The 16,348-nt window shown below is 42.9% G+C and overlaps 1 protein-coding gene across 10 annotated transcripts in view; it reads left to right on the forward strand.

The window, feature by feature from the left end:
• Positions 1-591: 591 nt before the first annotated feature.
• Positions 592-16,348, forward strand: part of TMCC1 (transmembrane and coiled-coil domain family 1) — a 155,650-nt gene continuing 139,893 nt past the window's right edge. For 3 of the 10 annotated variants that reach the window (XM_070776883.1, XM_070776890.1, XM_070776891.1), the window contains exons 1-3: positions 592-693; positions 5,956-6,079; positions 10,929-11,177. The gene's annotated coding sequence lies outside the window, so the exon portion shown is untranslated. Of the gene's footprint in view, positions 694-5,955; positions 6,080-10,925; positions 11,178-16,348 lie in introns of all 10 variants that reach the window. The other 7 variants (XM_070776888.1, XM_070776893.1, XM_070776884.1 and 4 more) reach the window with 6 other exon arrangements.

Below are 16,348 nucleotides of genomic sequence, written 5' to 3' on the forward strand. Positions count from 1 at the left end.
AGTTAGGAACATGGAATAACAAAGGGACAGGTTGATGGCTGCGAAATACTAACATGCCCTTTTGCCAGCAGCGATCGAAACTCTGCTGGATCCGGGGAGGAGAGAAGGCCTTCGACTGAAGGTAGGCATTAACAGGTGAGGGACCCAGAGCGACTGCCAAAAATTCGCTCAAATCTTCGCTCTCAGAAAGCCGGGCCAGGTAGGAGGAATTCGGTTCCCGGAGCCGTGGTGGTGAAGAGCGCACCTGGATCAGCCCGCTGGCCACCTGCCGCCGAGGAGCCCGCTGCCCAGCGACCGCGTGGGTGGGCGGGGCCATGCCTTCCGGGGGCCGTCCCCGCCCACTCCTGTGGCGTGCGCGTGCCCGCCGCCATCCCGCGCGTGCGCCGCCGGCCGGGGGCGGAGGTTGTGGGTGGCTGCGGCCGGCGGGGCGCGCGCGCGCGCGCTCTCGCCTCCTAGGGCCGGTTCGCGCTCCCGCGCTGGGACTCTGGCGGCGATAGCGGCGGCTGAGGGGGCCGCTGAGGCAGAGGTGGCTGAGGCCGCGGCGGCTGAGGCGGCGCGGGGGGAGGGCCGGGAGGGGGGGAGGTCGGGGTGGGGGGGATGGATCGGGCGCGGCGGCCGCAGCGGCAGGAGCCGGCGCTTGAGCGCGAGCGACGGCGCTGGAGGAGACGCCGGCTGCTCCTCCCCTCCCCGCCGGTAAGTGAGTGCTCCCGCCCCAGACGCTGGAGGCGGCCGGGGCCCCCTCTCGCCGCCCCTCCGCCCCGGGGCGGGGAGAATGGTGAGGTGGTGAGCGTGGCCGGGCGGCGCCGCCGACGCGGCCCGGGGCCTCCGGCTCGCGGCCTGGCGCGGCTCGGACCCTCGGTCGCCCCCGAGCGGGGCCGGAAGCCCCGGGGCCTAGGGCTCGACCCCCAGCATCCTGCCGGGCCTCTCTCCCCTCCCGGCGCGTTCCGCTGTCATTTTGACCCTGGAGGTTTCTTCTTCCCCAACCCTCTTGTCTCGCCCCCTTCCCCGCACCCCCTCCAGGGCCGCGGGGACCGAGGGGAGCGTGAGGATGTGGGCCCAGGGCCGAGGGACTGTTTGTCAGGGGGTCCTACGAACCGTCGTCGTTTGCCCTGGCGTCCCCAGAAGTTGGCCACTAGGACTCAGCCATTGCCACCTGAAACCAGTTTTTAGCACCTTTTGTTTTGATTTTTGAACTTGTCGTTTGGAGGGAGGAGGGAGCCGGCAGTTCTGGGAACGTGGAGAATAATAGGTGGTGCGCGGTAGGATGGGAGTCTGGGTTGGCTGGGCCCTAAGGTGTCTTTTATTAACCCTTGTAGGAAAGGAAAAGGGGCTCAGTGAATTGTTCCTTCCGTGAAGGGCCAGAGATCCGTTTGTAAGTTGCAGACTCCACAGCTTTTTCAGCTCAAGCAAAGGTGCATGTAGTGTTTGTCCAGGGGTTCTTGTGGATCATCCCTAACATTGATCGTGAACATCTCCCCAGGTGAATCTGCAGCAGCTTCTTGAAGCACCCCACTTGAGCTACTGGTTAATTTCCTCCCTCTTGTTGGGCGACAGCTTACACATTAGTCTTGGAAGATCTTAGCCAATGCTTTTGCAGGCTGCCTTTTCATCTTCACTTGTCATAGAGGAAGGGAAGATGAACACACACATGTCCTAATCCAAAATGGTTGCTTTAAGTCTGACATACTTATCAGAGGTACCTGTACCACAAGCATCTCTATGAAAGGTCTGAATTCCTAAATTATTAAAAAGCAGGTAGCTGCTTTAAAACAAAGCAAAACTTTGATTTGTTTAAGCCTTCTGATCAAATGTATCTTACATTTGGGAGTTATTGACTTAAACCAGATCCTTGTCTTTGAAGTACAAGTGTATAGAAATTGTTACAAACCCTAGAAGGAAAGAACCTTATGGAAATGTTAAGGACAAGATTCCTCCAGGAGGTAGATAATATTTTTTTCCCCCACTTGTAGATTAGAGGAGTGCGGCTCCGATAATGAGTAGGTGGTAGTTTTACTAGTGTCATGTAACAAATGATGCTTATAGGTGGGATTTTAATGCGACAATTCCTTGTCCTCTACCGACAGAGTTGGCTTGTATTTTTTTGAAATCACACACCCACTCTCTGGCTAGTATAGAAAGATTAAAAAGCTGCTTCTGGTCTGTGGGCGGTAACCTTTTCATTTCTGAGGAGTTTTCAGCTGCTTGCAGAATAGATTGCTGATCAGCAGCATAGGGAGGAATCAGATATTAAAAATTCATTAGCACGTGATCTAGATCTGTTAAAATTATGAGCACTTATTAAGATTTAGCATGGTGTGGGTGCTTTGTAGCATCTTAAGGTAAACAGAAGTACAGTCAGCTGACAGTGTTCTGACACCTTACAGTAGATGAGAAAATCTTGTATGAACACAGAAAACCCTGTACACTTTGGTGAGGAAACCCAATGACCTGCAGTAATTGATGACTACCATTACTTTAAACTCTTTTCTCATCTCTACTAGAATATTTCCCCTCTTCTAATGCTCAGTAATGTCCAACTCTTTGTAACCCCATGGCCTGCAGCACACCAGGCTTCCCTGTCCATCACCAATTCCTGGAGCTTGCTCAAACTCTTGTCCATCAAGTCAGTGATGCCACCCAACCATCTCATCCTCTGTCGTCCCCTTCTCCTCCTGCCTTCAATCTTTCCCAGCATCAGGGTCTTTTCTAATGAGTCGGCTCTTCGCATCAAGTGGCCAAGAGTATTGGAGCTTCAGCTTCAGCATCAGTTCTTCCAATGAATATTCAGGGTTGATTTCCTTTAGGATGGACTGGTTTGATCTCCTTGTTGTTCAGCGGACTCTCAAGAGTCTTACCCAACACCACAGTTTGAAAGTGTCAGTTCTTTGGTGCTCAGCCTTCTTTATGGCCCAGCCCTCACATCCGTACATGACTATGATGGCTGAAGGCTTAAGTTTGAACTCTTCAGAGTGCCATTTATGGATCACTTATTAATTTATTGGGAAGCCGCCCTGGCTCAGCGGTAAAGAATCCATCTGCAGCGCTGGAGACACAGAAGACAGTTTGATCCCTGGTTGAGGAGATCCCCTGGAGGAGGAAACGGCAACTCACTCCAGTATTCTTGCCTGGAGAATCCCATAGACAGAACAGCCTGGTGAGCTACAGAAGAGTTGGTTACGACTGAGTGATTGAACACACATACACACACACACTTGTTAATTTATTATTCAAGTATTTATTTGAATAGCTTAATTAATCAAGCGCTTAATTTGTTCCAGGATTGTTTCTAGGTAGGTACTGGCCTACAGTGTGGGGGAAGGTCTGCCTTCATTAAAATTGATTTTGTGTATGTGAGAATGAGGATAGCAAATAAGCAAATAGAGGTAATACTACAAATCAGTGATTAGCAAACTTTCTGAAAGGACCAGAAACGAAATATTTTAGGCTTTACGCGCCATGCAGTCTCTGTTGCAGCTACTCAGCTCTCTTGTTTAAGTACAAACGCAGCCACAGACAGTACAGTACAGAAACAAGTGTGTCCATGTTCTAATTAAACTTTGGACGCGGAAATTTTAATTTCATTCAGTTTTCCCGTATCGTAAAATAATTGAATTCTACTTTTTGATTTTTTTTTCCCTTCACCTATTGAAAAGGTAAAAACCATTCTTAGTTCATAGGCCATATAAAAACATGGGACAAGCTGGATTTGGTCTGTGGCCTGGCATTTTATAGAAAAAGTTTGCTGACTCCTAAATAGTGTGAACCATGAAGAAAACAAAACAAGTCGATCTGATGATAAGCCCGTGCCTGGCGGTGTTGGTGGGGGAGGCATCATTGAGAAGATACTTGAGCTGTGGCCTGTCATTGAGATGGAAGAGCTTCCTTGGCAGATGAAATAGCAAGGACCAACACTTGCAGGTAGAAGTGAGCTTCTGGCATTTTGGCTCAGCGGTAAAGAATCCACCTGCTAATGCAGGAGACTCAAGAGATACAGGTTCGATCCCTGGGTCATGAATATCGCCTGGAGCAGGAAATGGCAACCCACTCCAGTATTCTTGCCTGGAAAAATCCCATGGACAGGGGAGCCTGGCAGGCTGCAATCCATGGGGTCAGAAAAGAGTTGGACATGACTGAGCATGCACGCACTGCTGTGGTCCCCAGCATTGACTTCACGTACTGTGTCATTCTTGCCCTGATGTCTTTTTTTCATTTTGTCCTTCTCAACTAGTTTGCGCTCCTGACAGGTTTTTACAGTCTACACGTTATAGAATTGAAGACCTGGAAGAGATCTTAGCTTCTTACCCAATTGCTCTCTTCTCAGATATTCTCAGTGATTTTTCAGCCTCTGTTTGAACTCCTCTGATGACTGAAAATTCATTCCTGTGAGGTAGCCCAGGCCGTTTTTTGACTGCTCTGATTGTTGTCAGAATACCCTTCACGTTGTGGTGGGACTCAGCCTCTCCGCCTCCTTTCCCTAAGGCTGCCTTCCCGTGCCCACAGAGGAAGCCTGCAGTGGGGGCTGCACCTCGTCTCCAGGATTCGGTTCTGAAGTCAGTGCTTGAGACAAACATTACATAAGATGAAGACTATACTTGAAAATTCCTTAAATTATTTCAAAAGCATAGTGTGCATGTTTGTGCATATATAATTGTGTTTAATTCTTAAGCCTTTTTCAGACTGGGAGCCACTAAGCTTGACTGAAGGAAGGAACAAGAGGAAAAAAAATTATTACGTCTATATGTAGGCCTTCAGAAAATTTTTTGCCTTTTAAGAACTATCACATCCTTATCAGACAGTGAATTTTAATGTGTTCCTGCTTTGCTGCGGGATTAATTTTATTGTATTTATGCATCGTGCCTTTTAATGTATAAATTTAAGCCTCTTAAATGGATAAATGCAAAACATTAATAAATGTTTACAGATATGTTGTGCATATTAAATGAGATGTAAGTGGTCAATACATGTTTGCAGGATTTGAATCTAAATTTTGGCTTCATTGGGCTCACATGCACACTGTCCTTTGAAAAGTTGTAGAGAAGAACTTGGCCACCTGCTTCCTGTCTTTCCAAACTGGCATTTCCTGTTGTGGCTCTGCAGAGCAGCTGTCACTCCCCGTGTCCTTGAGTGTTGGTCACATTTTCCCAGAGGTCAGCTTGTAAGTTAAATGGGCATATGACATAACCCTATTAGTTCTGCCACGTGACCTTAGGGCTAAATCCTCTCATTTCTTTTTGTGTTGTGTAGTTGCTAGGTCATGTCTGACTCTGCGACCCCATGGACTGTAGCCTGCCAGGCTCCTCTGTCCATGGGATTTTCCAGGCAAGAGTACTTGGGTGGGTTGCCATTTCCTTCTCCAGGGAATTGAATCTGTGTCTCCTGCATTGGCAGGTGAATTCTTTACCACTGAGCCACTTGGGAAGCCCTTCATTTCTTTTAGTTTTTCCTTATTCACCCTTCTGGTTCTTATAAGTGCCCTGGTCATTGTTCTTTTTTGCTTTGGGACCCTGAAGTCTGTTTTAAGGTGCAAACTTAGGTTTTACCTCCTTGATGAAGTCTTCCCTTATAATTCTAGAGCTACATTCCTAAATATTGATACTTTTATCTGTATTTCTCAATATTATTTTTACATTTTATACTTCTTTCATGAGCATATATCTTACCTCACAATGAGACGGTAAGCTTCTTGAGAGCCAAGAGCATATAAAATGTTTACAACTTTCTAAAAATAAAAACTTTAAAAGTCAACATTTTATTTAGAACTGTTAGATGTAGTGAATTATTGGGAAGATGGTAGAGAGTTACTGTCCCACACCCAGCTTCCCCTATTATTAACATCTTGGATTAGTGTGTTACGTTTGCCACTATTAATGAATCAGTATGGGTACATTGTTACTGAGTCTGTACTTTATTCGGAGTTCCGCAGCGTTTTCCTTCGTGTCCTTTTTTGTTTTCCAGGATCCCATTCAGGATGGCGCGTTACGTTCAATAGTCATGTCTCCTTGGCCCCTCTTGATCGAGGCAGTATGTCAGACTTCCCTTGTTTTTAATGGCCTTGGCAATTTTGAAGATAACTGATCAGGTATTTTCATAGAATATCCTTCAACCAGACATCTGTCTGATGTTTTTCTAATAGTAGATTAATGTAATACGATTTTGGAAGGAAGACCACAGAGGTAAAGCGCCCCTCTCATTGCACTTCAAGAGGACATACTACTGATGTGACTCTATCAGTGATGTTGTTAACCTCGATCACTTAACTGGTGCTAGTGTCTGTTTTCTCCGCTGTAAAGCTACCCTTTTTTTTTCTCACTTTCTGTATTATGCTCTGGAAGAGGGTCACTAGGTGTAGCCCACACTTAATGAGTGATGAGTTATGCTCTACCTCCTTTGAAGTGGAGTACCTACATAAATTTCATTGCTCAAATTATTCAGCTCTGGCCATTTGTAGCTCTTTCAGTTGGCTTTCTGTATCCCTTTCCTTTGACGTACTCCCTTGGCTATGCGTGTGTGTGAATGCTTTCTTTCTGGCAACATAAAATGCTTCAGGTTCATCTTTTATGGGATGCCTCAGTTGTATGGTCATCCTTCTAGGGCACTGTAGTTTATTGTGGGGAAATTGGTTAGAAACCAAGGTCTGAGTGCCGGGTGTGCTGGTTGCTGTCAGAGTGTTGTTGCTTCTCCACACTCTGAGTGAGAGAGCAAGGACATGAGTGTATATGTTAAGCTGTGTATATACACATATCTTTAAATATTTCTGTGTGTAACTATTTGTCCTTAACCTCAACATGAATTTACACTGCCTTAAAGTTCTAGGGGTTTAAGGAGAGGGAGGAGGGAGGGGGGTTCAGAATGGGGGACACATGTTCACCCACGGCTGATTCATGTCAATGTATGGCAAAAACCCGTACAATATTGTAAAGTAATCAGCCTCCAATTAAAATAAATTGATTAATTAAAAAAAAAAAAAAGAGGCCATGGCAAACCAGGAGGAGAGAGATACACAGAAAGGATTGATCATGCTCCATTGGCCATGGAAAAATATTTGAATTTCACTATAAAAGGAATGGAAAGCCATTAAGTGTTTTTTAATTAAAAAAACAAGTTTTACGGGTTTTGACAAATGTTTGATGTCTTTTATTCACCATTACACTGTCATATAGAGTAGTTTCACTGCTCTAAAAAACTTGAGCCTCACCTATTTGACTTCTGCCTCACCAGACCCTGACACTCACTCATCTGTTCACTGTCTCTGTTCTTTTCTAGAATGTCGGTATATTGAATTTTTAAACAGTAGTTTTGAGAGATTTTTATGAACACAGCATTTTGTTAAGTAGTGGGAGCTCAGTTCAGTTTAGTTGCTCAGTTGTGTCCGACTCTTTGAGACCCCATGGACTGCAGCCTGCCAGACCTTCCCTGTCCATCAGCAGCTCCCGGAGCTTGCTCAAACACTCATCCCAAGCATCAGCCTTCCAACCATCTCATCCTCTGTCACCCCTTTCTCCTCCCACCTTCAGTCTTTCCCAGCAACAAGGTCTTTTCCAATGAGTTCTTCACATCAGCTTGCCAAAGTATTGGAATTTCAGCTTCAGCATTAGTCCTTCCAATGAGTATTCAGGACTTATATCCTTTAGGATTGACTGGTTTGATCTCCTTTCAGTCCAAGGGACTCTCAAGAGTCTTCTCCAGCACCACAGTTGAAAAGCATCAGTTCTTCGGTGCTCAGCATGCTTTAAAGTCCAACTCTGCCATCCATACAGACTTCTGGAAAAACCATAGCTTTGACTATACAGACCTTTGTTGGCAAAGTAATAGCTCTGCTTTTTAATAGCTTTTCTTCCAAGGAACAAGCATCTTTTAATTTCATGGCTGCAGTCACCATCTGCAGTGATTTTGGAACCCAAGAAAATAAAGTCTCTCACTGTTTCCATAGTTTCCCCATCTATTTGCCATGAAGTGATGGGACCAGATGCCATGATCTTTTTTTTTCTGAATGTTGAGTTTTAAGCCAACTTTTTCACTCTTGTCTTTCACTTTCATCAAGAGGCTCTTTAGTTCTTCTTCACTTTCTGCCTTAAGGGTGGTGTCATCTGTGTATCTGAGGTTATTGTTATTTCTCTCAGCAATCTTGATTCCACCTTGTGCTTCCTCCAGCCTGGCATTTCACATGATGTACTCTGCATATAAGTTAAATAATCAGGGTGACAATATACAGCTTTGATGTACTCGTTTCCCAGTTTGGAACCAGTCTGTTGTTCCATGGTCAGTTCTAACTGTTGCTTCTTGACCTGCATACAGATTTCTCGGGAGGCAGGTCAGGTGGTATAGGTACTAAATAACTAACAATTAGAAGCATACTACTTTTTTTCTATTGAGTAAAATTCACATAACCTAAAATTCATCATTTTCACCACTTAAAATGTGTGGCTCAGAGACTGTTAGCGCATTCACAAAGCTGTGCGCCACTGGCACCACTGCTGTCCAGTTCCAGAGCATTTCCATCAGTGCAGAATGAAACCTCGTGTCCAGTAAGCAGTTCCTTTCCTCATCCTCTGGCAATCACTGGTCTGATTTATGTCCCTGTGGATTTGCCTGTTCTGTACATTTCATTTATGAAATCATATAATACATGGCCTTTTGTTTCTGGCTTCATTTACTTAATGTTTTTAAGGTTGATCCATGTTGTAGCATGTTTCAGTATTTCTGTCTTTCTTGTAGCTGAGTAATAATTCATTGAATGAATATACCACATCTTGTTGAATCATTCGTCAGTGATGGACATTGGTGGTGTTTTCACTTTTTGACTATTATGAATCATGCTGCCATGAACATTCATGTATAAGTTTTTGTTTGAACATATGTTTTAAAATCTCTTAGGTTTATAACCAATATATTTCTTTTGATAAACTTTACTTTTATAATAAGAGGCAGGTTACCTGATGGCTTACTTGTGGTAAAGTGCTGAAAGAATGATACTTTTCTCTTGGCATGATATTCATCATTGAATACTGAAATCCCTTAATTATTCTGTTGTCTTTGCACAGAACAGAAAGTTGGTCCTGATAGGGTGACAGTAGTAGCTTTCCCTTCGAATTCTGTTAAGAGGAATTTCCTGAATTATGTTGTGTACCATTTAGTCTCAGAGAGTGAGATTCACTCACTGTGAAGTTTTATTATAAGATCTGCCTGTAGTCTCGAGGAATCTCCGAATGTATGAATTGTGTTTAACATTTTGTATTTAGAGGGATAGTAGGCAGGATTCCCATTCTGTAATCTGTTTGGCATCAATAATTTTACAGAGGTTTTATTCTTACTAACCACATTCCCTCTGAGGTTTGGACTGTGATAGAGTGGCATTAAATATTAGCGTTTTTTTTTTTCCCTATCCCAGCACCCAACCTCGAAGCTTTGTTTTGCTCTTACTGCTTTGACAAATTAATTTTCCTCAAGAAGAGTTGGCAAATGTTTTCTTCCTCTAGAAAGTTTGGAGTAACCTGACCAATTTATTTAAAAGCTAATGTTGTTTTTCAGACTTATTGAAAGTGAGAAACATTCTTTGCTTTCTTTGTAGTGTCTAAGTGACTTTGGGGTTCCCTGGAGATGATGGGAAATAGATAAATTATGTATTAACTGCCATCATAATTTAGTCCAGGAAATTCTTTTTAGGCAGGCACTTTAAAAGAGTTTGTGTATAGAACACTGGACTAGAACCAAGAATATTTTAATTTCACATCCTTAAAAGACTCACTGCTGCTGCTGCTGCTCAGTTGCTTCAGTCGTGTCTGACTCTGTGCGACCCCATAGATGGCAGCCCATCAGGCTTCCCCGTTCCTGGGATTCTCCAGGCAAGAACACTGGAGTGGGTTGCCATTTCCTTCTCCAATGCATGGAAGTGAAAAGTGAAAGTGAAGTCACTCAGTCATGTCCGACTCCTAGCGACCCCAGGGACTGCAGCCTACCAGGCTCCTCCGTCCATGGGCTTTGCCAGGCAAGAGGACTGGATTGGGTTGCCATTGCTAGCTTGTACCTTGAGACTTCATTTTGTAAAAAAGATAATATTGACTCTCTAGTTTAAAGGAATGGGTGATGGGAAATGAGTTCTGTTAATCAAGGTTCTTTATTTTGGGAGATATGTGTGTTATATGTATCTTGTTAGTATTTTTTCTTTATTTTGATAAGTGAGTGAATCGGCTGATTATAATAAAAGCCTTTGTCCAGTACTGTATGTGTATTCTATTTACCATTTCCAGTGCTCTTCTTTTTTCTGTGTAGTTTTGGATTTCTACCTGGTATGTTTTCCTTCTGAAAGAAGGACTTCTTTTAACATTTCTTGTAGTTCAGATTTGCTGGTGATGGATCCCTTCATGGATTTTTGTCTGTTTGAAGAAGTCTTTAATGTGCCTTGATTTATCGAGGCTGTTTTCTCTGGGTATAGAATTCCAGGTTGGCAGTCGTTTTTTTTTACACTTTAGAAATATTTCTTCACTTCCACATCAACTTTGCTTTCCTGCCAGACCTAAATATGTATTTTTTACATGATTATTCTATATTTCCTGCTGACATAGACATCTGCATTGGTAGTTCTACAGTATTTATAAGTACTAGAGTGCTTTGGTGTCTTTGGCAGACTAATATTATTTGCCTATGTTTAGTTGTATGATATGACCATAATCTTGAGATAGAAAACATGAAACAGGTTTTTGTATTTTCTTTACTGCTTATTTATTATTGATCAGAGAGCTGGATTGATGCTGTTATTGATAACCCCAGCCTGGACAGGCTAGGTCACTTGTATTTACCTTCATGTGATCTTCTGATATACATTTTATCAACTTGAAAAATTTTGCAGACTAACAACTGGTAATTGTTTGCTAGCCAGACACTTGCATTCAGTAGTATTTCTTTGTCTTCTTGCTCCTCTGTCCCAGCAGGTATTACTCTCTTGAGAAGACACACCGACAGTTAGCACTTTCTTCAGATTCTGACAGTTGGCGAACAGCTGCTCTTGATCATAAGACTTAGAAGATAGTCTCCATCTTCCCAGATTGGATGTCTTTTCACATGGATTTTCTATTTCTCTGTCTTTTAAAAAAATAAATATTTGGGAACATTCTGGATTACAACTGTTCATCCTCATCTATGCAAAGGAAGGAAAGCTGTTGTGCTTGGATTTTGAGGAGGTATGTCTTTTTTTCTTCTATTGCAAAATTACATCACTTAGAGCAGTATGACATCATAACACTGCCTCTTTCCTCAGTGGAACTCAGTTCTCATTCATTCATTTACTCCATCTTCCTTACTCCTGTTCTTCCTTTATTTGTAGCAGTCATCGTAGCTCAGTAAGTTTCTCTCCTTTATTTTTTTGGGCCACACCACACGGTATGTGGAATCTTAGCTCCCCAACCAGGGCGCGAGCCCATGCCCCCAGCATTGGAAGTGCAGAGTCTTAATCGCTGGACCACCAGGGAAGTCCTAGTAAAACTTCCTTGATGTGTAATCTCACAAGCTCGTTTCTTACATCTTGGTGAATGTCACTGGGCTCTGGGTTAGTCTAATAAGTAACAGGAAGAAGCAGTTTGAATTCTTATAACTCAAGTTGAGATCATGACTTTGATGAATTGAGTTTTTTGTTTGCCTCCATTTTGCAGAGGCACTGGGTGGTTTGGGAAAGCTTACTGTCCAGCATAAGATATGGCTGTATGATTTTATAGTCTGGTTCAGTATCATTTGCAAGAAGAGATGTGATATTATAGAGTTTTGAACTAAAAATTTAGACACTTCAGTCCTAGTTTTGACATTTTTATGGCCATATTTTGAGAGTTAAAGCATGTTCATTTTCTTATCTTTAAAATGTGTTATTGTTATTTGTTTTACACAAAACTTATGGGATTGTTGAGGATCAAGTGAAAAAATTTGTGTGGAAGACTGTTTTTATCAATATAAAGGGTTGTTACTGCATCGTGGAAAGCTGTAGGCATCTCTGTTTTATTTTCACTCAGAGACTCAGTTTTTATTTCTACAAAATTTTTGGTGGTACAGCCCAGTCCTGAATCAACTTTTAAATCCCCATGCTTAACTATGGTGGAACATTAGTGTTTACAGTGCCTAATTACATGGTAGGTTCTCATTATATTTTAAAAAGCAGATCTGTGTGATGTAATGCTGAGAAAACTTCAATTTGTGTGATAAGGAAGCATTTTACAAGATCTTTTGGTAGTTTTGAAGAGAGACCTCATTTTTTATTTCATGTATTTAAAATATTTATTGAGTGCTTGCTGTATCCTTGGCACTGGGGAAGAAAACTGACAAAAGTCTCTGCTTTTATAGAGCTTACGTTGTATAATATATGGGGAGATAGAATAAACAAAATAAGTAAAAATGCAGTTTTTAACCTATGGTGACCAGTTCTGATGAGAAACGTAAAAGTGGGAAAGGGGAATAGGGCTCACTGAGGGGAGGAATATATTTAGTGCTCACAGACAGCCTTAAAGAGAAGGTGACATTTGAGTCAAGTCTTGAAAGAGATGACGGAGAAATGCAGAAATATGAGAAGAGCATGCCAGGCATAGCAGATGGCAAGTGCAAAGGTCCTGAGACACAAACGTGTATGAGGGATGGCAAGGGTTGGGAAGGGTGGGTTTTATGGTGCCTTATGGAAGTACTTCGCAGCTGAACAGCAAATGGAAGTACTTTGCAGACTTCGATGTGCGCGTGAATGACTTAGGGTATTCCTGTTAAATGATCTGGCCCCAGATGGTTTGTTTTTCATCTGACAGCCACCGTGATCTGAAGTAGCTGTGCGAAGTGGCTGTGGAAAGTGGCTAACGTCGATGAGCGTTAGAGATGTACAGTGTCAGGTTAAAAGAAGCACTGGTCCTTTGTTCGTGTACTGTCAGATTATGTCTTAGGTATTGTGTCCTCTTAGGGACTGTATACTTCGGTGGGACAGTGTTAATCTAAATTGTCCACATTAAAGTGACCAGAATACTGAGAGCTCTAGCCATCTTTATCTAGTGAAGAAGAGTAGCAGAATCAGGTGCTCTTTTGCTGTGGAAGCTAATACTTGGAAACTCAACTACCTAGATATATTTGGAAGAGCTTTAAGCAACAGGAGCAGGCTTCTCATCTGTATTACAGCAGAGGGCGACAGCAGGTGGAGATTACATTAGTGGACGTGAATTTTATCCCACCCTGGGGAAGACCTTTCACACATAGGATCTGTCCAACAGTGGAGCAGGTGAATTGTGAGGTCTCTGTCATTAGAGATACTCAGATATAGGCTGGATGCTTGTCTTCTGGAGATAGTGAGAGGAACCCCTGCTAGAGTCTGGACTATGTGAGTTTTCTTATCCCTCACAGCTCCTACGGTTTTCTAACTTCAAATGTTCTCTCTCCTTAGTGCTAATGTTGGCAATGATGAGAAAGTAATGAAAGTCTTGTTGACTTAGTTCCTTAATAATTGGGGAAGAAATAAAGTGAAATGTCTGCCAACTAGCCAGAGAGTACAGATTAAAAGCAGTTTTCTTAAGTATGTAAAGTACAGAAGTAGAATACTAGATCTGTACATGAAATTTCATTTTTACTTTATAATTATTTTTTCCATAGAGCATCTCTTAAGACTAGCCTTTCATGGGCATAATTTGAGACATGTTATCCTCAAAGATTGTTAGAGAGTTTATAATGTTACACTCCATGTAAAAAGTAAAGGCTGCTATAGTGTAGAAGAAGGCAGGGATTTGTCTGTTAAAACCAGATTTTGCCCCTGTCTCTGCCACTTGCTATGTACAGTGGGAAGTTTAATGATGAGATGTAATTTTCTCTTCTGCTCTTGGCAGTGTTTACCTTTCAGAATTGTATATATACTGGAAATAATTTATTCTAAGTTTAAAGCCTGGTGCAAAGTGCATAGATGGCATAAAATTAATGCTAATTATTATTAGTAGCAACTATTCTGACAACATTGCTTAAATTGGAGGGTTTATTATTTATATGTATGCAGTAAGGTAAGCTGGGAGTCTCTATCAACAAACCCATTTGCATCTTCAAGCTTTACAAATGCAGACCAGGAGTTAACTACTTTTGTGTGGGTTTTCCACACCACAGTTGTCTATTTCCATACCGACTGAGTGTCCAACAATTCAATTCAATTCTTACACTATCTCCCTGGAGCTAGTGTCAGATCTATAAGTTCAGTTTCATAAGACCCCCCAGGGTAGACACCAGTTGTAAGTCCTGGGTCACCTGTTACCTTCTCTGACTTTGTTACAAATTCTGTGGTTTCCATGACCCCCTTCTCAGGTTCAGTAATTCACTGGGTTGACTCACAAAACTCAGAAAAAAACACATTGCTTACATTTACAGATTTGTCAAGAAGGACACAGCTCAGAAACAGCTAACTGTAAGAGATGCATGGGTGGGTGTAGGGCGCCTCCCTGCCCTCTGCCCGTGCACCACCCTCTGGTTCCTTGTGCTCACCCATCCGGAAGCTCCTGGAACCCCTTTGTTGAGGGAGTTTGTGGAGTTTCCATCACCCTGGGAATGATTGGTTGAATCACAGACATGGGTGGCTAACTCTGTCCAGTCTGTCTCCCTTCCCCAGATTGGGGGCAGAACCTGAAAGTTGCAAACCTCTAATCACAGGGATAGTTCCTCTCGCAACTACCTCCCATCCGGATGCTATCTAGGGCCCCCCACCGCCACCCCGCAAGAGTCATCTTGTTAGCATAAACTCAGGTATGGTTGAAAGGGGCTTGTTTTGAATAACAAAAGACACTGCTCTAACTCAGGAAATTCAAAGGGTTTTGGGAGCTGTGTGTCAGGAACTGGAGGTAAAGACCAAATATATATTTCTTACGATATCATAGTTATTGTTGTTGTTCATTCACTAAGTTGTGTCCAACTCTTTGCAACCCATAGACTGTAGCACACCAGGCTTCCTGTCCTTCACTATCTCCCTGAGTTTGCTCAAACTCAAGTCCATTGAGTCAGTGATGCCATCCAACCATCTCATTCATAGTACGATTACATAAAACTAGATTTTGCTTTTAGAGTAGAGGGCTGAGTTTCAGAACATCAGTAGTGAGTTCCCTCTAGGTCACTGATTTGTTTCTTTATTGGGCTGTGATGCCACCATTTTGATTCTTGGTAATGTAAATAGCATTTGAGATTCTTAGATGAAAGGTACCATTGAAAACAGCTAGATGTCCTTTTCCTCAGGGATCATTATCAGATTCCAGCATCAGCTCTTTTTCTGCATAGACTTCTGTCCTCAGATGACTGTGCTCTAACTCCGTGACAGAGCTCGCTCTTAGTGTAATGTGACAAAAAGAAATCATTTTCCCAACAGTAATAAGGCTTGTTTTTCTTAGACCTGTTGGGTCATAAAATTTGGGTAGAGATGTCTTTCGGTAGTTTTAATCTTTTTAACAGTAAACCACATGTGAATTTTCATAGGAAGGAAGGAAGGGTAAATTGTTTGGAATTTCAAATTCATTTCTACTTAAAATTTTTTTTCCGTACCTCTGTCTGCTAATTTTAATATGCTTGTTAAAGATGTGGTCACTGCCTTGTCCTAATACAAAAATTTCTTTACAGAGAATGTAAGCTTTAAATAGGGCTTCTTTGATGCAGAGATGGTAAAGAATCCCCATGCAATGAAGGAGACCCAGGTTTAATCCCTGGGTCAGGAAGATCCCCCGGAGACAAGAATGGCTACCCACTCCAATATTCTTGCCTAGGGAATTCCACGGACAGAGGAGCCCGACGGCCTACAGTCAATGATTGCAAAGAATTGGAATTGAGTGAGAGACTAAGCACACAAGCCTTACATGTTTGAACCTCTACAGGAAGTATCTGGGTGTACAGCAGTGAGCACTGGTCTAAGAGTGCCCAGCTGAGTTCTCAGCACATATTCAGTTCAGTTGCTCAGTTGTGTCCGACTCTTTGCGACCCCATCAGTCGCAGCATACCAGGTCTCCATGTCCATCATCAACTCGTGGAGTTCACTCAGACTCGTGTCCATCGAGTCGGTGATGTCATCCAGCCATCTCATCTTCTGTCGTCCCCTTCTCCTCCTGCCCCAATCCCTCCCAACATCAGGTCTTTTCCAGTGAGTCAACTCTTTGCATGAGGTGGCCAAAGTATTGGAGTTTCAGCTTTAGCATCAGTCCTTCCAGTGAACACCCAGGACTGATCTCCTTTAGGATGGACTGGTTGGATCTCCTTGCAGTCCAAGGGACTCTCAAGAGAGTCTTCTCCAGCACCACAGTTCAAAAGCACCAATTCTTCGTCGCTCAGCTATCTTCACAGTCCAACTCTCACATCCATACATGACCACTGGAAAAACCATAGC

This window comes from Bos indicus, chromosome 22 (assembly GCF_029378745.1).
Source record: "Bos indicus isolate NIAB-ARS_2022 breed Sahiwal x Tharparkar chromosome 22, NIAB-ARS_B.indTharparkar_mat_pri_1.0, whole genome shotgun sequence".
Lineage (NCBI taxonomy): Eukaryota > Metazoa > Chordata > Mammalia > Artiodactyla > Bovidae > Bos > Bos indicus.